At 39.1% G+C, this 25,697-nt stretch overlaps 1 protein-coding gene across 4 annotated transcripts in view; it reads left to right on the forward strand.

The window, feature by feature from the left end:
* The window catches only part of fstl5 (follistatin-like 5), a 242,777-nt gene that overhangs the window by 542 nt on the left and 216,538 nt on the right, over positions 1-25,697 (forward strand). The window lies entirely within an intron of this gene.

Genomic DNA, 25,697 nt, shown 5'->3' on the forward strand with positions numbered 1-25,697 from the left:
GACGCTGTTCCAGAGTTAAGTTTGCTCGGCGGCCGAAATGTGAGGAGACAAAACGTCCCTCAAAGCTAAAGCGGACGCTGGTTGAGCGTGAAGGACCTTGGGTGAAGCTTCGTGACGGTTAGATGCCCAAAGCTTAGCGGGTTATTTTTTTCCTCCCGGCGCTAATCCCTAATCTCACGGGGATTATACTCTTGTTTTTTTGTTTTTTTACCCTCTTTTGCTTCCATCCCCGTGATGATCGGCGGTAAGCGAGCTGTTTGTCGGCTGAATGAGTAACTGTTCGAGGCCCGGGACAGAGATCTGTTGGAGAAGTGGCTGAGACTTCCATCATTTCTCACACTTTTGTTTCGTTTCAACTCATTTTCATTGCAGAAAGGCCAACATACGCAACAGCGGTTAATCCCAGGTCTCGTTCTTCACCCTCCTCAGTGCTCAGAGACAGTAACTCCCAGAGTTTGGGCGTTTCTGACTTACTTGGGACACTTATTTGCATTTCCTTTGGAGTTAGCAAGAATAAGCCCAGCCTCCTCTTTCTATGGCTTTCTTTTCTTTCTTTATTTCATTGCTTCATTGCTTTAAACCCATTTTTTAAAACTTAGCCCTTCAGTGCTTTCATAGGATTTGATATTTTGTATGGATTTCTAAGCATTTCTACTCAATACTCCTAAAATGAATGGTTCTTCAAGGGTTCTTTAGTAAAGGCAATGCTTCTATATAGTACCATGAGTTCCATACACTCTCAGAAATAAAGGTATGAAACTGTCACTGTGGCAGTACCCTTCTTGTCACTGGGGTGGGACCCTCAAGGGTACATCTCAGTACCTTCAGTCAGGGAACATAGCTGAACCATAATCCACTGAAATGATATTTTCTAACATGTGCTGACTCCACGCACCCCGTCTCGTCTCCAGACTTATTTCATTGTTCTGTTTTGACACATTTGGTTATGTAAAGGTATAAACCCAATTCCAATGAAGTTGGGACGTTGTGTAAAACATAAATAAAAGCAGAACACAATGATTTGCAAATCCTTTTCAACCTATATTCAATTGAATACACTACAAAGACCAGATATTTAATGTTCAAACAGATAAACTTTATTGTTTTTGCAAATATTCACTCATTTTGAATTTGATGCCTGCAACACGTTCCAAAGAAGTTGGGACAGGGGCAACAAAAGACTGGGAAAGTTGAGGAATGCTCAAAAAACGTTTGGAACATTCCACAGGTGAACAGGTTAATTGGAAACAGGTGAGTGTCATGATTGGGTATAAAGGGAGCATCCCTGAAAGGCTCAGTCATTCAGAAGCAAGGACGGGGCGAGGTTCACCACTTTGTGAACAACTTTGTGAGCAAATAGTCCAATAGTTTAAGAATGTTTCTCAACATGCCATTGCAAGGAATTTAGGGATTTCATCATCTACAGTCCATAATATCATCAAAAGATTCAGAGAATCTGGAGAAATCTCTGCAAGTAAGAGACAAGGCAGAAAACCAACATTGAATGCCCGTGACCATCGATCCCTCAGGTGGCACTGCATTAAAAACCAACATCATTCTGTAACGGATATTCCCACATGGACTCAGGAATACTTCAGAAAACCACTGTCAGTGAACACAGTTCGTCGCTCCAAGTGCAAGTTAAAACTCTGCCATGCAAAGTGAAAGTCATATATCAACAACACCCAGAAACGCTGCCGGCTTCTCTGGGCCCGAGCTCATCTGAGATGGACTGACGCAAAGTGGAAAAGTGTCCTGTGGTCTGACGAGTCCACATTTCAAATTGTTTTTGGAAATCATGGACGTCGTGTCCTCCAGGCCGAAGAGGAAAAGGCCTGTCCGGATTGTTATCAGCTCAAAGTTCAAAAGCCAGCATCTCTGATGGTATGGGGGTGTGTTAGTACCCATGGCATGGGTAACTTGCACATCTGTGAAGGCCCCATTAATGCTGAAAGGTACATACAGGTTTTGGAGCAACATATGCTGCCATCCAAGCAATGTCTTTTCAGGGACGTTTTGCTTATTTCAGCAAGACAATGCCAAGCCACATTCTGCACATGTTACAACAGCGTGGCTTCATAGTAAAAGAGTGGGGTACTAGACTGGCCTGCCTGCAGTCCAGACCTGTCTCCCATTGAAAATGTGTGGCTCATTATGAAGCGCAAAATATGACAACGGAGACCCCGGACTGTTGAACAACTGAAGCTGTACATCAAGCAAGAATGGGAAAGAATTCCACCTACAAAGTTTCAACAATTAGTGTCCTCAGTTCCCAAATGCTTACTGAGTGTTGTTAAAAGGAAAGGTGATGTAACACAGTGGTAAACACGCCCCTGTCCCAACAACTTTGGAACGTGTTGCAGGCATCAAATTCAAAATGAGTGAATATTTGCAAAAACAATAAAGTTTATCTGTTTGAACATTAAATATCTTGTCTTTGTAGTGTATTCAGTTGAACATAGGTTGAAAAGGATTTGCAAATCATCGTGTTCTGCTTTTATTTATGTTTTACACAACGTCCCAACTTCATTGGAATTGGAGTTGTACAAATATGGACTTTTCACCTGGAAAGACTTACTCAAAGTACACAGTTAGACCTCAAAACCACTGATGTGGTTTTTTTTGTAGCCTGATGAGCAAAAATGTACCTTCACAGAACCTTCATTTCTATCAGTATATAGAACCATTTCATGCTTAAATGACTCTGTATGGTGAAACAGTTCTTCAGATAGATATAATAATAGAGTTCTTGTATAGTTATGATGTCAAGCATGTAGCCATAGATGCTTTTTGGTGCTAAATAGAACCAATTTCCAAAATGACCTATATAGAATCATATGCAACATGTTCTCCATCAATCTGAAGAACGATTCCACCATGCAGAGAGCCACTTAAGTGTGAAATGGTTATATATAGAATTGATTGTTCTATCTAGAACCATTCCTTTTACTAAAGAGCTCTTAAAGAACCATCATTTTTAAGAGTGTACATTCTGAAGGTAAGGATTAAAAGGGTTTGTGGAGTGATGCGATAGAAGGAGAACCTCCTTTGGTTCCCTACAGAACCTTTCAGTAGATTTTTTTTGTGTAACCCCGGCATTTTAAAACATCAGCCTCTATGTTCTGCTTCTGTAGCAATAGTTTCAGTGCTATTTCTTATAGGGGAGATGGGGAGTTGGTGGGGGTGGGGAAGGGGCGGGGGTGGTTAAGTGGTGAGTCGTAAAGCTACAGGTTTGACAAAACCGAAATAATCTGCAGGGGTGATATCTTCACTGTGCACACCCACCTCCCTGCTGATCCGACAGTTTGAAACAGTGAAACTTCGCTCTGACTTGTAATGAACCAATGTGAGTATCTCATAAAAAATTCACCAGGCAGAACATAAACAATCACAGAATCTGAGAAACTGAGACAAAAAATCACAGCCCGACCTTTATTCAGTCAAAACAGCCGTTCAATTATTAGTTAATGATTTTTTCCCCTGGACCCACGTCTGAGGAGTAACAAATGTTTCAGCATCACGGAATGTGCTTGATTCAATTCCCTAGATTGGGAGAAGCAGCAAATCATTGCTGTTGGGACAAAACCTCCATTTTTTATTGGGTTTTTTTTTACATAATTTGAAGAAATCAGTCACCCTTTATGATATTTCAACATTTCATGATGAATGGACCAACAGAAATGGTCCAAAATTACTTGGAAAAAATGTTCCTCCCTTTACTTCTATTAAAAGTTCAGAATGTTTTTTCGTGTCCTATAAAGTTATTGGGTCTCACTTTGTTTGGATCGTCCACTACAGTCCTCTATAGATTATCTACAGATGTTCAAATTGTTAACAAACTATCTGTTGACAGTCAGTTGATTCTAAGCAATGGTGAGGTTATTGTTAGTATTTGGCCCAAGATTAGGGCTGGGTTTAAGTTTTGGGTTGAAGTTAAGGTTAGGGTTAGGATTAGAGCAGGTTTAAAGTTAAAGAAAATGATGGCCAGTTTAATAGATATTTGGTTGAATGTAACATGAGAGTAAATTAATTATCTACAAAGCATCTAAAGGGGACTCTCCAAATAAAGTGTTACCAGTTATCATTTTGGAGATACAAGTTTTTGTTCCAACAACAGCAAAATGTAACCAATGTCTAAGACTGAACTTTGGAAGTGTGGAAAAATATCCCTGTAGTTTCCTTGAAGAAGTGAAAGCACGCCAGCTGAAATAATGAATGGTGTAATAAAGATGACGTGTGGATGGAACCACTAAAAATGTGATATACACTCACCAGCCACTTTATCAATTGTTTGTTAATACAAATAGCTAATCAGCCAATCACATGGCTGCAACTCAATGCATTTAGGCATGTAGAGGTGGTCGAGACAACTTGCTGAAGTGCAGACCGAGCATCAGAATGGGGAAGAAAGGGGATTTAAGTGACTTTGAGCGTGGCGTGGTTGTTGGTGCCAGACGGGCTGGTCTGAGTATTTCAGAAACTGCTGATCTACTGGGATTTTCACACACAACCATCTCTAGGGTTTACAGAGAACGGTCCGAAAAAGAGGAAATATCCAGTGAGCGGTCAGTTGTGTGGACGAAAATGCCTTGTTGATGTGAGAGGTCAGAGGAGAATGGGCAGACTGGTTCCAGATGATAGAAAGGCAACAGTAACTCAAATAACCAACCAAAATCTCTGAGGAACGTTTCCAACACCTTGTTGAAAGTGTGCCACGAAGAATTAAGGCAGTTCTGAAGGCAAAAGGAGGTCCAACCTTTTACTAGCAATGTGTACCTAATAAAGTGGCCGGTGAGTGGATTTAGTTGTTGCAATGAAAATACATATTTTGTCCTTAACAACTATATTGACTTGAAATAAGTGGCAGGTAGTCCATGAATTTTTCTGCACTACACTCTTAAACAAGATGGTTCCTCATGGGTTCTTCAGTAAGGGTAATGGTTCTATTTAGAACCATGAGTTCTATGTAGATGCATTTCATACTTATATGGTTCTCTGCATTGTGACATTGTTCTTCAGATTGCTGGAGAATGTGTTGTGCATGGTTCTATATAGAACCTTTGTGATCTGCACCAAAAAGTGTCTGCTACTGTTGGCATGTCGAGTTTTTAACAACAGAAGAACCCTATATAAGAAAGTTCTATAGGGAACCACATACAACATATTATCCATCAGCTTGAAAAGCTATTTCACAATGCAAATAACTATTTGGGCTTAAAATGTGTCTATACAGAGATCATGGTTTTAAATAGAACCATTCCCCTACAAAGAACCCTTGAAGAACCATCATTTTAATTGTGGTTTGGTCAACAGATTTGCTTCTGTTGAAATAAATAATAAGGAACACGTCAGTTATTGCTCTAGGTAATTGACAGCATGCTACAGAATTGGTACTGGAGCACCAAAGAACCACTGACTGAAAGGTTCTTTAAGGAACCAGAGGGGGTTTTTCTATAGCATCGCTTCACAGAACCTTTCTGGCGGCTCTGTTTTTAAGTGTGTAGACCCTGTTTGTGTCCATACTACAAGGATCTTAGTGTTTGGTGCTGGACCCACCCCCCATAGGGCAGTGCTTGATTGATGAAGCCTGTGGGTAAAGTTTAGGGTCAGCGTCTAAACGAGTTCCCATGCTTTCCTGTCTGAGTGAATCTGATGCACACAAGCTTGGATGTCAGATACATACTACAGATCCATGTTCAGCCTAGTCCTTTCACTGACGGCCCTCTATTGAAGCGCATGCTGTTGGAAGCCACATTGAAAGGCTGTCCACGAAATATAGAGAAGTTAGACAAACAGTGTGCTCTCCCACACACACTCCCCTACTCTATTTATCCTAAAGACCACCACACACACATACACACATGCATAAAACAAAGCAGCCTCGGCTACCTCTCTCCAAAGGGCTGCTGAGAGAGCTGTCCATTTAGAAACACCTGCAATGTTGATGGCTCTCAGAAGCTGTCCGGCTCATAAAGGCACAATAAAATATGGGTAAAAAAAAACACGACCACTGAACCGCTGCAATTTACATGAAAAAGAGGCGGCTAAAGTAACCACAGCGTTGGCTTTGTAGAATATCTTTTCACACAAATAAACATCAGAGACTTGTTTTTTTTCACAGCCTGTATGCTTGAAATAATTTACTATCTCTTTTCAATTTTTTTTGTACTTCAGGTCAATTAGCACGGCTGCCTTCTGTTCTATGGATACTCTGTAGTAATCATGCACTGCCCACTGTGAAACAATGAAAAGTCAGCTCAGTTTATAATTATAAGGTCATTTCACAGTGTTTCTTGAGATAAAGCTTCAGGAAACTAGTTTACTCAGCTCAAACAGCTTAGTTCAGTCAGAAGTTCTGCTGCCTCATATATTTGTAGCTCTGTGTCTCAGTTAAGTAAACTATGGCTTGTTATATTCAATCTCCTGATGTTCTCCTGAGGTGAACAAGTCATGGTTGCACCTCCTGCATTGCTTTAAAACAACAATTATATTATGTATTAAACAATTTTGGATACAGAACATCAGGAAACCCTGATTGGCCTGACCAAAGATACACATATCTAGATGCCACTTAGGCTCAATCCAGACACGTCAACGGCGCCACCATTTTGGGGTGGTCAACATCGCTGCTGGACTGCATTCAGTACCATTACAGAACACCAGTTTAAGAAAGATACTGTCAGAATTGTACTATATCAAGAATATTGCACTCAGAAAGCGGGATAGGATTATATAACAGAGGGAACGCAGTGATCCACGCTCATGTTTGTGTGATGCGTATTGTTTGTGTGATGTTTATGTGCAGATATGGTCGTGTGGTTGGTGAAGCACAAAGAACCTGTTGATGTGGTTGTTTTTCCTCTGGTTTTATATTAAGCTCATTTCGTTTTATGGTCTATTCAGGGGGTCTTGACTTTCTGTAGTAGTTTAGTTGAATTTATTTACAGACATGGTTAATACTTTGTAGCTGAGTAAGTTGTAGCATTCCTTAATCAGTGTAATTATTTGTAATAGATTAATGTTAGCACTTTATTACACAAACTGGAAGTCAGCATCTTATTTGCCAGCTTTTGGTTTGAATTTTCCTCTTCCACCGTAAATGGGGCTACAGCCACTTTCTGGTTCCTGAAGCTGCACCATTTAAGGTGGAATGGGAAAATTCAACCAAGAAGCTGGCAAAAAGGAAGCCAGCTTTCTATCACTGCTGTCAGAACAAAAGCTAGTATCTCCACAATGGTAACTTTGCAGGAGAAGGAAAAAAGATAGTCTGCTTTTATTTTAGATCAATGGAGTCAGGAATTTTTTGTCCCACTTTATATTAACTGTCCCTAATAACTGCGTAGTGAACAACTTACGCAACAACAGTGGAACTACCAATGTTTTAGTCACTGTTACAGATGGATTACAGCAGTACATCTTATGAAATTATACATGTGTAGCAACTTCAGTTGTTATATAGGCACAGTGCAATTACAGAGTGGTAATTATAGAATGGCAATTATGTCATGTGATTAGTTTCCTTGTTACAACAGTTATTCTACAGTAATGATGTAAACCAAATGTAATATGTAAAAAAAACAGATCATGTGTATGAAAAAAATATGCTTGTGTAATTACGCAGGCTGTACTGCTGTAATCCATCTGTAGCACTGATTACATCATCAGTAGTTACAGTGTAGTTAAATAGGCTATTGATGTGTAACTACACAGTTGTTAGAGACACTTAATATAAAGTGGAACCAATTTTTCCAAGTAATTTTGGTTCATCACTTTTGGTCCATTCATCTTGATATTTACACACAATATTAAGGACAGTAGTTTTTTTTTTCTTTTTTTTTAAATAATGTCAAAAACTGAAATTTTGGTCAGACAGCAGGGATATATGGTTTTTGATGTGTATTCTGAGGTTAAAAACAAATGTGTAAATATATAATTAACCCAACATTTCATTACCCAGTTCTATAACCTAAGAATGGCTAAACTAGTTTGCATTGTAATCGCTGTAGTTACTCAATAATTAGCACTGGTAAGTAAGAAGCCTGGCATTTCAAGGGGTTAAATGTCCTCTATAGAAAACCAACAAAATATGTATTTTGGCCAGGGGTGTCCATACTTTGGCATATAACTGTGTCTCCTCTGCTGTCGTCTTGGTCAGTTGGCTGTAAACAACCCCATCCACTAAGAATAGCTCAACTACTTTGCAGTGGAATCCCTGCAGTTACTGAATAATAAAACGTTTACTAGGATTTTAGGTGTTAAATGATTAACTGAATAAAAGTAGAGAAGGTAACTGGAGTCAAATCAGTCTAATCAGCAGTAGCAGCAGTTTTCTAAAAGATTGGAGGGATGGGAAATGAACAAAGACAGGAAAAGGTAAATAAATGGTAAATAATCATTATTTGTGAAAGCTAATATCAGTAAATCTTATTTTTCCCCACCTGCCGGTTCTCAGCGACGTAATCAAGACTCAGATGGTTCAAGAGAAATTTTACCATTCGAATAAATTGCTGACCTGCCTTGCTTATAATGATCAGCAGCGTGGCCTGACAAGATAAGGTCAATTTTGATTTCAGGTTGTCTTTAAGTGGCTCCTGCAGCACCGCGCCTCAGATCTGCCTGAGCACAGCGCAGAGGAGCAGCCCAAGCGTAATCAAAAAGAACATGTGATTTTTCCACTTGCGTCAGATGCGGTCGATGAACCATGATTGGCTTCGAGTTCATGCTTGGCTTCTGTAGCTGTGCATTGGAGCAGAGAGGATGGCAATGACTAAGAGAGCAGCGGTGAAACTCAATGCTCAATTTGTTGTTTGGTAAAGTAATGACACACATTATCTTCTTTACTGAGCGGGTGAAGTACCAAAATAGAAGTCATTTGGAAATAAATCGTTTTTTATAACAAATTAATGGTGATGGTATACCTATACACTCCGCCTGAAACTAGTGTGTGAGCCTAAACGAGCAGTTTATGAGTTGTGTAGACGGGATCATGTGAAATGCATTTGTCCGCCTCATGCATATGCATTTTAGAGAAGATCAAGCAAAAAGTAGGAGGAGGTATTACACATGTGGCTGGTTACATATTCTAACCAATTCACCAAAGCTTGAGCAACTCATGGAGAGTTTAAAACCAGATGTATATGCTGCATTAGGCTCTCGATGACACTGTTGAGAGACCTTGCTTAACAACGGCAGTAGACACAGCTGGTGAATGGCAGCACAAACCTCGAGCATATGCTGAAAGAATGTTTACAGAATCAGAATAATATGCAATTTTATTTTTGTAGCTGGTGTAAAATAACACCCCCGTAGAATGTTTTGGTGGGAAATTATTACATTTTCGAGCACTGTTATTTCTTTCTCACTGATCTTTTATTTCTTGATTCATCTTGAGCTCGCTGACAGATCCATACTGCCTTGTTTAGACCCTGGGCCTCATGGAGGAGCAGTTAGTGGATGGGGCTACATGCAGTCTGCATAAGCTTGTTCAGACTGCCAGCCCAAATCAGATTTTTTGACACATCCAGATTGTATCTGGATTGATTTTTAATCGTCTGGACAGCAGAAAAACACATGCAATTCCGTTTCTGCAAGTCAGATCCAAACTACATTTGGAGGTTGTTTGAAATGCAATTCCTTTTAGATTTTTCCAGATGTGTCTCAGTCTGCTCAAATTGGATTTCAAAGTATCCGTTACATCACTTGCGAAACCAGTGGTGGACCAAGTACACAAATCATGTACTTGAGTTAAAGTAGAGATAAAAGGATTTGCCTTCAAATGTACTTAAGTATCAAAAGTAAAAGTACTAAAAGATAATTATGGCTCTGATGTCCTGTTATCATTTTTCTAACAAGATTAGCTTCATGAACTCATTTTAGGTGAAAGTCCTCCAGCGTCTCTCTTGGTAAATCAATCTTCTAAGAATGTCTTTAATTAGTGATGCTAACGTCACTTTAAAATGATCATAAGCACAAAACACTGAAGGTAAACAGTTTCCATCAGGAAGAACCGAGTGGCTCTGAAATCACTTTTTACACACCAGCAAAGTTTCAGTTTCAGATTTATTTACAACTTAGTTCCAAGTTTAAGTTGAATAAAAACTGGCTTTAAACTCAGGATCACAGATGAGCTCCTTTACTATGTTGATCTGTAGGTCTCTGTTCATAAACATAAACCAGCCCAAACTCATTTACTATAAAATGAAATGGTGTTTGTAGAAATTCAGAAAAAAGCCGCGTCAGTCTCGACTGCATATGTGGACATATTTCTATATTGAGCTCTATTTACACAAAGTTAGGTTAGTTCATCATTTATGTTGAACAGACTCTCCCAAAGTTTTACGCTGCTGTGCTGACGTTGAACCGTGTGCTGCACTGGGTCGGTATGACCAACAGGTCAAAACCAGCTCTAAACAAAGTGACCACTGTGCCTTGATTGGTGCTCTGGCTTTGCGCTTCTTTCGTTTTGACATGTTACGTTTTTATACACACAGAAACCAAAAGGAACGACAGATTTCGCAAAATGTAGCGGAGTAAAAAGTCAGATATTAGACTCTGAAATGTAGTGGAGTGAAAGTAAAAAATCACCCTAATTAGAAATATATCAGTAAAGCACAGATACACAAAAAACTACTACTTAAGTACAGTAATGAAATACATGTACTTTATTACTGTCCACCACTGTGCAACACAAGAAATGACCATGTCAAATCTAGAGTGACAGAAGTGCTGTGATTCTACAGCACCAAAGATTCATGCTTATGCCAGAGAATTTTGAAGAGTTTGGAGGGCAAGCAAGCGGGGCGAGATGTTTGGAGTCATGTTTAAGTTTAAAGTCACTATCACCAGCATAGCTACCTAGCTACTGACACCTGTTGTAACCACGGCAACCCATACAGATAGCTAGGTAATATCTTATCTGGACACATAAATCCATTCTGATCACTTGCGTCTCAAAAGATCTGATTTGAGAAACAAATCTGATTTGCTGGCTGTCTGTTCCCTAGTAAATCGTCAAATAGTCTCTTGTTTTGCTAAGTTTCTTGAAGCTGTATTGAGTGATAGTAAGAATTTTGCTTTGCTTCTAATGGAAATCCAGGATTCTTAAAGTATTTCAAAGCAATTTCTGTCCTACATGCAGTTTGTGTGAAAAGCTGAAGTTCTGAAATGTTATTCAGGTGCATGGTGGGTGCAAACGGCAGTCACATCAAGGCACATTTTCCTCTATGTCTGGACTCACATTGGCCCCAAATTAACAAGTTTTTTAGGTAAATGTACCTTGTACCTAAATCTATTGGCTGTTTTATGAGAAACATCTAATATACATAGCAACGTATCTTAAATCTATACTAAATTTAATATTTATTATTTTTAGATTATTAAGTTTATTATGAGTAAAATTATCTCACTACATTGGCAGATTATTCCACTTGTAAGGAAAATACTTGAAAAACAAAATTATCTGCCAGTACAGTTGGATAATTTGACAACTCACTAAAAACAAGTAAAATTTGTCGGATACATTCACTCGATTTAACATAATTTCACTAACTAAGATCATTTTTTGCAGTATGGGTGGACCTTGTAGGTTTGTAATTACTGGTTGTAGGCCATCTATTTTTGCACAATTGATCAATTCCACCCTCTAACACTCATCTATGGAAAGGGACCACCACTGCACCACCAATAAACAGGTACTATTTGGGATGTGGACCATTCTCAGCAGTGACACTGACATAATAATGGCATATCAAGTGTATCAGTCACCGTCTAATTATATTTTTTCTATAAAGTGGCCGGTAAATGTACATAGACTTTGAAACCCTCATCAACGCCTCAACCCACCAGTTTTTTTCTTTACAGTATTGTAGAGAAATGAAATGCTGTCAAAAACGTGTCAAACTAAAGAAGCAATTATTGCACATTAAAATGACAACTAATCATCAAAATTCACTATGTTTAAAGACAGACAGATTAGTTTGATAAGGGCCTAATATGTAGGGGGAAAGCAGGGTACAACCTAGAACATTTTTAAAGCAAGATTAATACTCTTTTATACAACCCACCTACACATCTGTGCTACAAAAGCTTTCCATCCAGCGCCAACCATTTATGAACAATTCGGCGAAAAGGAGTGAAAATGTTACAACTAACCCCATAGACTGAGGAACTCATTGTTACAGTTGCAAAAAAGTTTGATAAATTAACCCAATACATTTCAAATTAGAAAGGCTTTCCAACTCAAACACATTTTAAAAAACTGCATCAAAATGAATATAATAAAAAAGAGAGTGTGTCAAGTTTGGTAGAATAACAAATATCGGCACAATAAAACAAATATATTTTATTGATTTCATGTTTGGGGCAGTCGTGGGCTGGAGGTTAGGGAGCTGGCCCTGTGACCGGAAGGTTGCCGGTTCGATCCCCAGGGCCGACAGTCCATGAGTGAGGTGTCCTTGAGCAAGACACCAACTGCTCCCCGGGCGCCGTGGATAGGGCTGCCCACCGCTCCGGGCAAGTGTGCTCACTGCCCCCTAGTGTGTGTGTTCACTGGTGTGTATGTGGTGTTTCACTTCACGGATGGGTTAAATGCGGAGGTGGAATTTCGCCGGTTGTGGGATCAAAAAGTGTCACTTATTTATTTCATGTTTGTGGAACTTCTTTGATGCATCTATGCATAAAACGTCCAAAAAATAATAGTTTTGAATTTATATGGGGGATATAGGGACTCATTTTATTGTTTCTCTTGGGTGGCTTGGTTATCACTCAGTATGAAACCTAACCCCCACAAGTGGAGGCTGTATTTTAGCCTGGTTATCTTTCACTGTGGGCTTCAAAATGGTGCTTTCAGGCACCAGAGGGAGAATGAAATGACACAGGATATGTGAGTTCTGTGGCTTGTTCACACTCAGTAATTAAAATAATGTTAATATAAGAAATGTCTTCAGGGTAAATCTCAAGAAATGTTATCCTGATTTGTGTCAAGTGTCCCCGGTGACATTGTTATGAGAACATAAGAACATGACCAAAGGCACGTTCTACTTGTACCTGTTCAAATATGTACATTACGCAATCGACTGTGGGCTAGTTAGTTTCCATTTCCCCCCAGTACAGAGTATTTCATCGCTGTCAGAACAGAGCTGCTTTTCTCCAAAAGTGTAATTTTACCAATAGAGTCTGGCTGCAAAAATGCAGTCTCAGCCCCAGAGATGTCACATGCACGTGCAGTCTCTGTCATAATGACAGAAGTGGCCCAATATTTGGCTGAATAACTGAATGAAAAAAAGAAAAACAACAAAATTAGATACAGTATATGAGATTATTGCATGCTGGTACTGATTTACACCTGGCTGCAGTGCATATTCTCAGTCTTAAATTTAGCCCCCTAGATAAAATTCACTCTACAGAATCTCCTTTTATCTTGAAGACTACCAATCCACAGATGTCAGAATCACAGAGCTGAGCTAAATCTACAGCTTCTGTAATTATTCCTGACATCACACATTGGTCAGGTCAGTACAATCCTCGACAAGCCCTGAATAACACACCTCAGTGCGCTGCAGACAGAGCTATCTCACGGACTTACTCCAAACGAGGAGCTGGAGTTTTCCTTTCCGTGCTGAGAGAATGTGATGGAAATGATTGTGATTGAGGAACTTGAGGGTCTTGACATCAGATTGTTCAAGAAGCTTCATTTAGTGCACAGACCTAATGATGTTTGAAGCTGCTGTGAACTGCCTAGGAGGGATTGGAATAGCAGATCTAGATGTTATCTGTTGATAAAACCTGACATTAGAAATAGTTTCTGCTTAAAAGTCATTAGTTTTGTGGAGTAAATTTCACTCACTGGTGGGTTACCTATTTGCCTTTTAGTATTTGGAAGTGTTATTGGGAATTTTGCTTTGTATTTTATGGAGTTCCAGGATTAAATTCTTAAACTGTCTGAAAGCAAGTGGAGAAGTCTTTAAAAGTTGCACTTATGTTCCTAATATTTCCTCTGAATTTCTAAGGATTGACAGATATGAGTGTCAAACTTTTGCTGAGGAATTACAGAAGTTTGCCAGGGATGAACAGGTCTGAAACCCCTCCTCCTTCTAATCTAACGTTGTTTAAATTCACATCCTTACCTTACATTTCCCGTGAAATTCTTGCACTTCCCACCACCATCCATCTCCTCCATGTTCCTTAATCCTATGACAGTCCTACCACAGTTACAAGGGGGGTCCAGCCCTCTAGCTACAGAGTTCTCTCCCCTTCTTCAATCAGTCTCATACTACCACCACCATGTGTCAAAGCAAATTATCTTCCAGCCACTGGCATTCCTACTCTGTGCTATGTGGTCCAGCCTGTTAAATCCGAGTAAAAATGTTCTATTATGTTGTATCAAACTTATTCTTTAGATTAAATCATTTTTTTGCATAGTTCAACAAACTTTGAGGGTCTCTGGAGGCCAAGAGATGTAACTTCTTGGAGAGAATTTTCAAAGGCAGTGTATTTATTTAGCACTGTTTTCAGAGACAGCAGGCAGAAAGTGGGGGCTGGCTGTCTTCTGCCATTGTAATGTTGTGTGTGTACATACACTCGAGTCAGTGTAACTTCTGGAGCGTGCCAGCCTCCAGACAAAAAGGCCACTCTCAATGGGTCAGTGCAGAACTATGTAACTCGCTCTGCCATTGTTGTTGGTTAAGATTCTCTCTGTCTGTATGTCCCTCATACTCTCTCACTCTGTACGGGAGGTGTGTCTTTCAGTGCAGTGTGAACACCTCAGCCTCACCAAGCTGCACAGCCAGGCATCACATTTTAATGGGCACGGGTTGCAGCCGACTGCACGTCACAACATCTGTCCTGTGCTGTGCAGCTCAGGCTTTGGAAACCCTCACATCTGTTGCGTAATGTGGCAGAAGCCGAGAGCTCTTCTTTCTAATCTAACCTCTGCTGGACACTACGCTCACATGTGTCCAGCACTCGCACAGCATAGCTTACCAGGAAAAGACACCCATGAGCCCCTGCTGTGCCTTACATCTAATCTGCAGCCAGACAAATCTGTTACCCCTCACATACAAGCAGAGCAGGGCAGAGTAGATTAAATCCATACTTAAATATGAGAGCATTGATACTTCAGTGAAAAAGTTTTAAATATTCATATTTGAATATAAATTTAAATGCTGAAATGTGAATTTTACAGATTCTTTCAAATAATACATTTCAAAAGATGTAAATAAAGAGTGGTTCAACATGAAATCAAGTTTTACCAAGAAAGGGCTATGAATACATTGAAGACCTTTTTTTCTGAAGTTAAGAGCTCAACTTTTTGCCAAAAAACTTTTTTTTCTTTTTCTTTTTTTAGTGATTCAGGGCAGATGGATACATTCAGGGCATTGCAAGGTATAATAGTGCTCAAAGAAAACTTTTTCCATATTTATCACTGCTTTACCATCAGCAACATTACATTTAAAACTCAGAAGACATGTGTAGGTTCACTGATCATGCATAGTAAATACAACGATTTAATTTGTGCTATAGACATTGAGATCCCTGGTTCCTATCAGAGTTAGGGTCTACAGTTGGACAGAGAATTGAGTAGTGTGTAAGGGGCACAGACTTAGATTTTTGGCCTCCTGATCATGTTTCAGACCAGTCGGAGTTTATCAACCATGTCTGAACTCGATTCTGAGCGTTAGCTAGTGTAAACTGGTCAGTGACACAACTGGATCGGATTCCTGCAGCAGCCAATCAAAATAGAGAATGGGAAAGAAGAAAATGCAGCAAGTAAACAAAGAGAAATGGCAAAAAGTCACTCATATGTGGTGTGAAGCTTTTAAATAAGCTGAATTTAAGGCAAGAGCAAATTGAATTTATGCACATTTAAAACTCTAAAAAGGTACCAAACTGATCACATGTTTACACCCATGATCCTCACTTAAACATGTTTACCTGCTGCTTTATTACTGTGTCAGAACAAATGGCAGAGAAAACAGCTCCACATTTGTTTATTTGTGTCTCCTAGTAACAGAAGACTGCAAGAGTTTTTGAGTTCAATGAACTCCATTCAGTTCAGCGGCAGCTGAAAAGTCGAGTAGTGTGTGATCCCAGATCATTAAGTTTGTGATCCCCAATATTTCAGTTGCAAAAAAACCCATCAGATAGTGTGAGATGACCAGTCTTTTATAATCTATTCAGACTTTAAAAGTTGTTTAGTGTACCCAAGGCTTTAGTTTGCAGGGCTATTATTCCACAAGACTTACTAGCTTATTCACTTTAAATTACTGGAAAATATGTAATTAGCAGGAAGGGCAGCATTTATAAGAATACATTAATTCTACATAAGCCTTTTTCCTGATAACTACATAGACGCTTAAGGTTTACTCCTTAAAGGCTATTCATAAAGGCTCATTGACACATACAAGTGTCAGTTGTCATAAAGTTTGTTTCTGTCCACTTCAGTTTCAGTAACATCAAGAGATATCAATGTTTGCCAATATTATGTGTTGTCATAACACTTTACACTTATGAAGTTTTCCTCAGATTCTGACATTCAGCAGTGTTTTCTTTTTGGGATTTGTTCTTAGTAAGAACAGAATCCACACACACTCAAGAGTACAAAGGTGAGAACTGCGGTTTAAGAACACCTCATGAATCTGACGTAGGCTTTTTCTTAGGATCTTTCTCAAGAGCAAATGTGAGAAAAAACCTTAGGAGCATACTGGTGAATCAGGCCTATACTTCTCCTGTTTCTATTAGTGTTCATACTGGACTTGTCAATGTTAGTTTTTGCATCACTTCCCAGGGTTGCCAGATCCTTGCACATTTCCTAACCCACAAATTCCCATAAGATTGCACAGATATCTTGACCAAAGCAGCTTTATGAAAACTGACTCTCTATGTCGGGTTGTCATAATAGGCTCCTGTAGGTAGTCATGTTGCCTTATGAATGCTGCCCATCGGCAAAGTGTTACCTGACAGTCTAATATGTAAGTTATGGAGTTGTGGAGGTGTGGGCCGACATACAGGCCCTTGTGGTTAATCAAATTTAAAGCTGCATATTTTGCAACTGTCAAAACTTAATTAAACGCATAGTCTCAATCTCAATATACAATTATTGTCTCCTTAAACATTACCCTGAAGAGATTTTATTTAGCTTACTTCAGGTACAGCTATGCTATATGGACAGTGATGTTGGACAAGAGGGCCTGGCCTCTAAGCAGCTTCCACTTCGCAATAATACCACTTACAGTTGACAGGGGCAGGTCTAGCAGGACAGAAATTTCAAAATTGGTATGTGGCAGAGGTAGCATAGTATGACATTGCCACATTTAAAGTCACTGAGCTCGTCAGTACGACCCATTCTACCACCAGTACTTGTCTGCAAGGCTGTATGCTTAATTTTATACACCTGTTAGCAATGGGTGTGGCTGAAACACCCGAACTCAATACCTAGAGGGGTGTCCCAATAATTGTGTCTATATAGTGGATGTTTAAGTGAAATCTTATGGCTAAAATTCACTTTAGATGTTTTGTGACAGTGGCTGCAGGTGTTCAACCCAGAGAACAGAAAGATTTTTTTCTTTTGTTAACTCATTGGCAATGGCTAAAGTAGGAAAGGTAACCTGTCGTAATACACTTGCTTAAGCATCAGCTGTTTTGTCATATCATACTTCTTGGTAGTTTTCCATGAAAATGCAAAAAAAAAAAATCCAAGGAATTTCAAATCCCATTGTAGGAGAAAGAGATTCAGCAGTATGAAAAGCAATGCTATTCATTCAGTTGTATCGGAAAAGGGGCCCAGTGCAGCTGACAGTGTTCCATCTGAGCGCCACCAGAAACCGCATGTATATTTCATGGCAGCTGTTTTTTTTAGCACTAGGTTTGGAGCAACGGAGCAGGATCAAAGCCTGGCGATCCCACAAGAGAGAGAGACACTCACAGATGAGCTAGAGCCACGCTAAAGTGATTAGCTGACTGCTAGCGCCTGTCCAGTCTGTCTCCGCCTGTGAATGAAACGGTTTCACCATAGCGCTCGCAGCTTTAGCGCTTCTGTCACGTGGTCTGCATGGCAGCATCAGGGCATATAAATGTTTAAAGCCTTAGCCTTTGCCTACTGGTCATTGTGGCCTATGAAGCAGCTGAGTAGAGTTAAATGCAGGATAAAGGAAAGGTTTTTGGAAGGTTTTCATCTGTCAGAACACACCGCCCTGGGGGGCTGGGGAGGGCTGAGTGCAGGCTAAAGCGTTCCCTCAGGTTTAGCTTCTCCAAACACAAGCTGCTCCTGTTGTTCCACTTCTGGTCTCATCCTCTTTCCAAGAGCATGACTACTGCGGGAAAAATGCATCGACAGTGTGATACATCAGTCTAAAGGTGGCGCTGCAAATGCATCAGTTTCGAAACGTTAGGCTGTGATGCTTTCATGCAACTTAAGTTAATTGGAAGATACATGAAAGTAAGTTGCACTTAAGTGCAACTCATTTGAAACGTCTACTACAAGAAACAACAAGAAACAACCTCCGAAAAACAGACTATCAAAAAATGCTGACACATCACATGATCAAGCAGAACAACATCATTCGAAATCATTTACTTTACTGGAACAAGTTGGACAACAAACAATGGTTTATTGGGCGATTGAAAAGATTCTCCTTACTTACTTTAAACAAGATGGGCAGATCTAGATCAAGATTTACACACACTCACTGGCCACTTTATTAGGTACACCTGTACAGTTGCTTGTTAACACAAATAGCTAATCAGCCAATCACATGCCCGCAGCTCAGTGCATTTAGGCATGTAGAGGTGATCAAGACAACTTGCTGAAGTACAGACCGAGCATCAGAATGGGGAAGAAAGGGGGTTTAAGTGGCTTTGAACGTGGTGTGGTTGCTGGTGCCAGACAGGCTGGTCTGAGTATTTCAGAAACTGCTGATCTACTGGGATTTTCACACACAACCATCTCTAGGGTTTACAGAGAACGGTCCGAAAAAGAGGAAATATCCAGTGAGCGGCAGTTGTGTGGATGAAAATGCCTTGTTGATGTGAGAGGTCAGAGGAGAATGGGCAGACTGGGTCCAGCTGATAGAAAGGCAACAGGAACTCAAATAACCAACCAAATTCTCTGAGGAACGTTTCCAACACCTTGTTGAAAGTATGCCAGGAAGAGTTAAGGCAGTTCTGAAGGAAAAGGGGGTCCAACATTTTACTAGCAAGATGTACCTAATAAAGTGGTTAGTGTGTGAGTGTGTGTGTGTGTGTGTGTGTGTGTGTGTATATATATATATATATATATATATATATAGAGAGAGAGAGAGAGAGAGAGATAGATAGATAGATAGATAGATAGATAGATAGATAGATAGATAGATAGATAGATAGATAGATAGATAGATAGATAGATAGATAGATAATTTGTTAATATGTTCATTTGGCCACTTTGTAGACTAGTCATATGTGTTTGCTCCTTTTTTTTTTAACTGGCTCTTTAACTGGCTCGGTAAAGCTGAATGGAAATCATGTTGTAACTAGCTGCATGAAAGTCACAAAGCACAGCTAGCTTTAAATGCAATTGAATTCTAGTTGTAATATATGGCCTCAGCCATTTGAGGCTGTTAATAAATACTTAATACATACACTAACAATACAAAAGAAGATTTATTTCACTTTTTGAGAAAGAAAATCAACAAAAACATATGGCAGGATAACACTGAACAAACAAATCAAATTTATATTAAGTTGGCAGTTTTTTTCTACCTGAGTCATGGCACCTAATAAACTCGAGTGTCTTTCAGTAAACAGATCATTTAATAAGCCAGCTAATGCTACCAGCTGTTCAAACGCCTGCCTGTATCAACATTAATTCATCTTTGCTAACCCGCTGTTATTTTGATCTCTCTAGCTCAATTACTCATTTTGCCCTCTTTTGATGTCTGCTACTTTTACACAGAGCTCAGATTTCATTAACAATCTAATAATCAAAAAAGACAGATAAGCAGTCCTTGATGATTTTACTGTTTACTGAAGCACTGATTGGTCAAACCAGGAGCTGCTTTTTAACTACATATAATACTGGACGTCCTCGAGGAGAGGTTTGAAAATGGTTAAACAAACACACTCACATCCAGAAAATCACTAGTTATTATATATAATCCTTATTAAATAATATTCTATGAATTTTTTTATTCAAATATTAACACTTTTCTCAGCAAATAAACACAAACTACACAAATAAATAGATTTTGAAAATGTGTCTTGGGTGCCTGAGACTTTCGCACAGTACTGTATATATTTTTTGTTGTTTTTTTTTCTTTGACAAAATTTGAAAATGTTGCCCTTTACATTGTGCGTACATTTCATGATGAATGGACCAAAAGAAATCATCCAAAATTACTTGGAAAAACGTTTGGTTCCACTGATTTACATGAACAGAAATAAGGTTTTATTCTTCTCCTGTAAAATTACCATTTGGGAGATACTAGCTATTCTGCCAACAACACAAACACACACACACACACACACACACACACACACACACACACACACACACACACACACACACATTTTCTAAGTTGCTTCTCCCTCAGGGTCGTGGGGGGGTGCTGGAGCCTATCCCAGCTGTCATTGGGCGGAAGGCAGGATACACCGTGGACAGGTCTCCAGTCCATCGCAGCCTTCCGACAACAGCCTTAGAAGCAGTTTATTTCAGTTGTAATAACTGATTTGCTGAGCTGTGTGAAGCTGTCAAGCACTTAATACATATAATCACAATGCAAAAAGGGATTTTTACAAAAAAAACACAACAGAAACATATGGTATGAAAAAATGAGCAAGCAATCTGAACAGAAAGCCTCTTTATGAACCTAAAAGGTCAACTGATGTCTTTGCTGTGGCCAGTTTTGTCAGCTCTGTCAGTAGGCACTTTTAGTTTATGGTCTTAATGGTGATGTTTATTGCTGTCTACATGTATAAATCCATATCACACGTCTGAAATGTTCATCTCCAGCCTTCACAGCAACGCCCTCAACAAGTATTTGTAGTATATGCAACTTTCTTGAAAAAAATGAAGGTGATAACTCGAATGTGCAAAGTTGAGCTGGACCCACTGGTGGTGGGGAGGGTCTACATCTGAATTCCTGTTTTGATTTCAATTGCTGAATAGTATATTTGTGGTATATTTAATTCTTTGATTGGTCACCAAGTGATGACAAACCACCAAAAAAAAAAAATGGCTGGTGAATTTTGATCTGTATCACGGATCTAATGGACAGGTTGAGCAACTAACACCACTTAACTGTGGAAAGATCATTGCTGATGATCCTGAATACTGCCTGATGAATCTATTCCTGGTGTAGTATGAGATGTAATGATTCATTAAATCATTGGCAACACTTTGATGAATTCTTTCAAATAAAGTGTCACCAAATGACTTTCTGGAAACTTCGAATCAACTCAGTAGTTTTCGAGGTCAGATGTTTACACACTCAAAGTACACAAATACTAACGGAGGAGTACAGTCGTTTGGAGGAATCCTTGGACTCGTTCCCAGGGGATTGCCTTTTATTCCAGGCATGCCTCGCATATTACCCAGAATGCTGCACCAGCCGTGGCGGGCGTCAAGAGTAGGCTGGAGCTGTGAGTCATCTGAGGTGGGCGAACACCTCTGGGATTTCCGTGGAGTGATTGTGAACGCTGAGGGAAAGAGGTTTCTCCTTGATCCACTGTTTGATTCGGCTGAGCGCCGATCCCGGAGGGACACGATCCTTTTATCGCGACGAGAGATGAGAGAAGCACCTTCACAGTTGCTCTCTCTTTAACAATACTGCCATATTGCTCTCTTCAGGCTGTTGGTGGCTATATAGCTTCAGTTCAGGATTTCAGCTAAACCTTATTTATTTTCCCAGATATGTGCTTCCAGGCTGGGCTTTGGAGACAGATACCTTTAAAGAATGCTTTAACTTTAATCTTAATGACCAGTAGTCACGTTTACATGAAGCCTTATAATCCGTTAATAATCCGACTAATGGCTCAATCGGAATAGAATACGTCCACATACACACAACCTGAACAGTCTGGTCCGGTTGAGGCCATTCGGAATACATTTTCTATCCGATTGAACGAGGTGGGTAATCCTGTAAATAATCTGCTAAACAGAAGAATAATAACTGTGTAAACTCCTGAATCGGATTACAATCCCAATCGAAATGTGTAGGTATGTTCTGCACATGTACGTCAAGTCATAGTGAGAGTTCATCATGGTGGAGCAGAAACTGGTCTGCAAAGGAAACGAAGTTCATGCTCTGAGCTTTAAAAGACGGCGGTGGGACGGATGTCCAGCTTATGTGTCTCAGAACATGATGTCTTCCTCTTGGCCTTCTTTAATAAGGACATTTGAGGTACATTTTTCTGAGTCGGACATCATTTTAAAGCTATTCAAAACACAAGCTGAAAACTCATCTCACTCTGACTGGACCTCACGTGATCTTCGCTGTCATGGGATTGTTTACTCTTAAGTGGTTCTCCACGTATGCGCACCATTTTGGATCGGATTACTTGTGATGAGCATATAAATGAAAATTTTCATCAGACTGTTGAACAGAGTGTGTGTATAAACCTCAGTCTTAATCTGTAATTGGAATGGATTCAATCGAATTGGCAAAAATCTTTGCATATAAACAGCCAATTTGGAAAAGATCTGACCACGTGTTTTTGGATGATGGAAGAAGATGGAAAAGATTCAGTAAAACCAAATGCTCTTAAAAAACAAAAGATTCTTTGGAATATTACACCTAAAAAATGTTTGGTTCCCTAAAGGACTTTTGAACCAAGAACCATTCTTCCACAGGTTCTCATACAACATGCCACAAAGGGTTCTTTGAGTGATGCTGAAGACCAAATTTTGGTTCTGTAAACATTTGCTTAATTTTTGTAAATAAGATGGGATCGTTTTGGAGTTCTTATGCACTCTTAACATTAAATATTCCTAAACGGCTCTTGCTTTTGGCTTTGACATTCTACACTCTTAAGAGAAAAAAAAAGGTTCCACAAAGGGTTCCTTAAGTGATGCCATGGAGGCAGCACTTTTGGTACCCTAAAGAACCATGTTTGGGAGATGATTTGTGAATGTGAAGAACCTTAATGTAGATTCTATAATGTAAAGGTGAAGTATGAGGTAATGCATAAGGTAAGGTAAAGATTTTATTAAGTGTTTTTTATGATGTAAAAGTATACTATAAACTATACTATAGTATACTATAAAGTATAAACTATAAAAAAGGTTCTTCACCCTTCTACACATTCCTTCACTCGTTACCAAACTTCTGTTGGATGTTTTTTTAGGGAACCAAAAGGTTAAAAAACCTTCACTTAATGTAAATTTGACACTAATGTAAAGGGCCTTCCTTGAACCTTTCTAGAGGTTCTTTAAACTTAAAGCTTTCTACTCAAGGTTCTCTAAACTCCCATCCATTGAACAGGTTTTGGGGATCGAAAAGTGGTTCTTCTATGACAGTGCAAAGACCATTTTTTTAAGAGTATAAAGAACTGGAAGTGTTAGGACATCTGGTTTGGGATTACTGAAAACATCTTCTTCCAGGCCACACTTCTAAAAGCCCAGGCTTTCCTTATCGTAATGCCTATAACAAAGAAGTATGTTGCTGCTGCTGGGACATTACTTACATTCTTAAAGAAGATGGTTCTTCAAAGGTTCGTTAGTAAAGAAAAAGGTTCTAAAAAGACTTTCTCCAAAGATTGGAACATGTGCTGTAGATGGTTCTATGAAGAACCTTTTCGAAAAAGTTTCTATATAGCACCCAAAAGGTTTTTTCAATTGTTACAAGCATGCTTTTCAAAAAGGTTCTCCATAGAACCATCTACAGCACATTCTGAAAAATGCTTGACCCTTTCATCATGCAGAAGGTTCTTTGAGTGTTTATGGTCCTATCTTTACTGAAGAATATTTAAGGAACTATGTTTTAAGGGTATAGTTTTAATTAGTTTTTATATTTTTATATTTTTAAGCTACATTCAACTAAAAACAAGTGTTTAAATCTATCTCTAAAGCTGAACCTAACCTTAACCTCAAGGCAAAACCTCCACCTACTCCCAACCCTAACCATAATGTAGTTGATAATAAAATAACCGTCACCAGAAAGTTTGCTAATGATTTAAGTATCTGTAGAGCATCTATAGATTACAGTACAAATAAAGTCTGGCCATATTAAAAAAACCTAGAATTTTGATGAGTTTTTGGGTTATTTAGAATTGCAATTATAACGTATTTATATGAAACAGTCACACGTCATATGCTGTTATTTTCAGGAGACCCTGGGTTGCTCAGATATGCCATTATTTGACATGTAAATATGATATCTTTCTGAATTTGGGTCATTTTGATGCAGCGCCTGCAAACTTTGGTATTTTTTAAAAATAGAGATCTTGATAACAAGTACAGTAGTAGTTATCTTTTCAGAAATCATTAATCTCGAGTGTGTATGAGCTGAAAGGGCAATAATTGTGATGCTGATGCATTCCATTGATTATTATGAGTAAAAATAAACAATTAGTTTAAGGCAGACGTGTTTTCTATTGATTTTCTGTCCTCTTGGATTCATGCTCAGTGCACAGCAAAAATCTGGGAAAAAAATACAAATTGAGTTGCATATTTAATATCAGATATTTTCAATACTCAAAATCAATGTAAACTGAAAGCTCCTTGTTTATAATACAAAAGCTGAAAGCAGAGATGTATTATAACAGCAGCAAACGGAATTTGGGTGTTTTTGGAGCTGGATTTCTGGCTGATGGACGGTCACAGGTGGGTGAAATCACTCTGGATGGTGAGGGCAGAGACTGATGAGTGATCTGATGTGTGAATCATGTTGCTGTTTAACCCTTTGTTGGAGTATGAAGGCCAAACAGCAGAGAAATAATATCAGGATTTTAGGTGATTTTCTGAGCTGAATTACTCATTGATGCTGACATCACAGCTTGATGTCGCCATGCTTGCTACTTAGCGGTGGTTCTGCTGAATGTCCTAATATGGGGGTCATGTTTGTTCTAAAGTTATGAAGGCTGAAGTGACCTACCATTTCCTGGGTCCTATTACCAAAGCTAAATCTGCTATTATGACAGTTTTATGGCTGTACCTATAACACAAAATGCTTCTACTTATTTAGAAAGGAATTATCAGTATTAAACTACATTTGATCCAATATTAGGGGTGTTTTTGTTTTACTTGTTTCTTTATTAGGCAGAACTGTTGCATAAATGGTTATATGATTCTAGATATTGGCCATGTGGGGGTACCTCCATGTGACGTTTGAACGTAGATACATATATAGACACACACAGCCACTGAGAGGGAGGCTCAGAAATTCCCAACCGCCAAAGCATTTGACATTTTTAAAAGAAGAAAAGAAAATCATTCTCACATACGGGATTTGCAAGCAGATAGGCCATGCAAGGCTAAGTTCAAAGCTGAATGTAATCACATTTTCTGCATTGGGATAGATATGAGAATGGAAGAGATAACAAGGCCATTTAAAAGGATTTGCGATAATAAATAAGGGCATCACAAACATTGAGACAAGGCAAAACTCATACTATCGCCTCGCTTATCTGCGATCGTGTGCTCCTGCCTGTGCTCTGTTATCTGCCTGGCATTTGGAGCAGGGCCCTGAGTGGAAGAAGCAAGGGATATATTCATGGGCCCTCCTCTC

The sequence above is a fragment of the Pygocentrus nattereri genome, chromosome 8, assembly GCF_015220715.1.
Source record: "Pygocentrus nattereri isolate fPygNat1 chromosome 8, fPygNat1.pri, whole genome shotgun sequence".
In the NCBI taxonomy this organism is placed as follows: domain Eukaryota; kingdom Metazoa; phylum Chordata; class Actinopteri; order Characiformes; family Serrasalmidae; genus Pygocentrus; species Pygocentrus nattereri.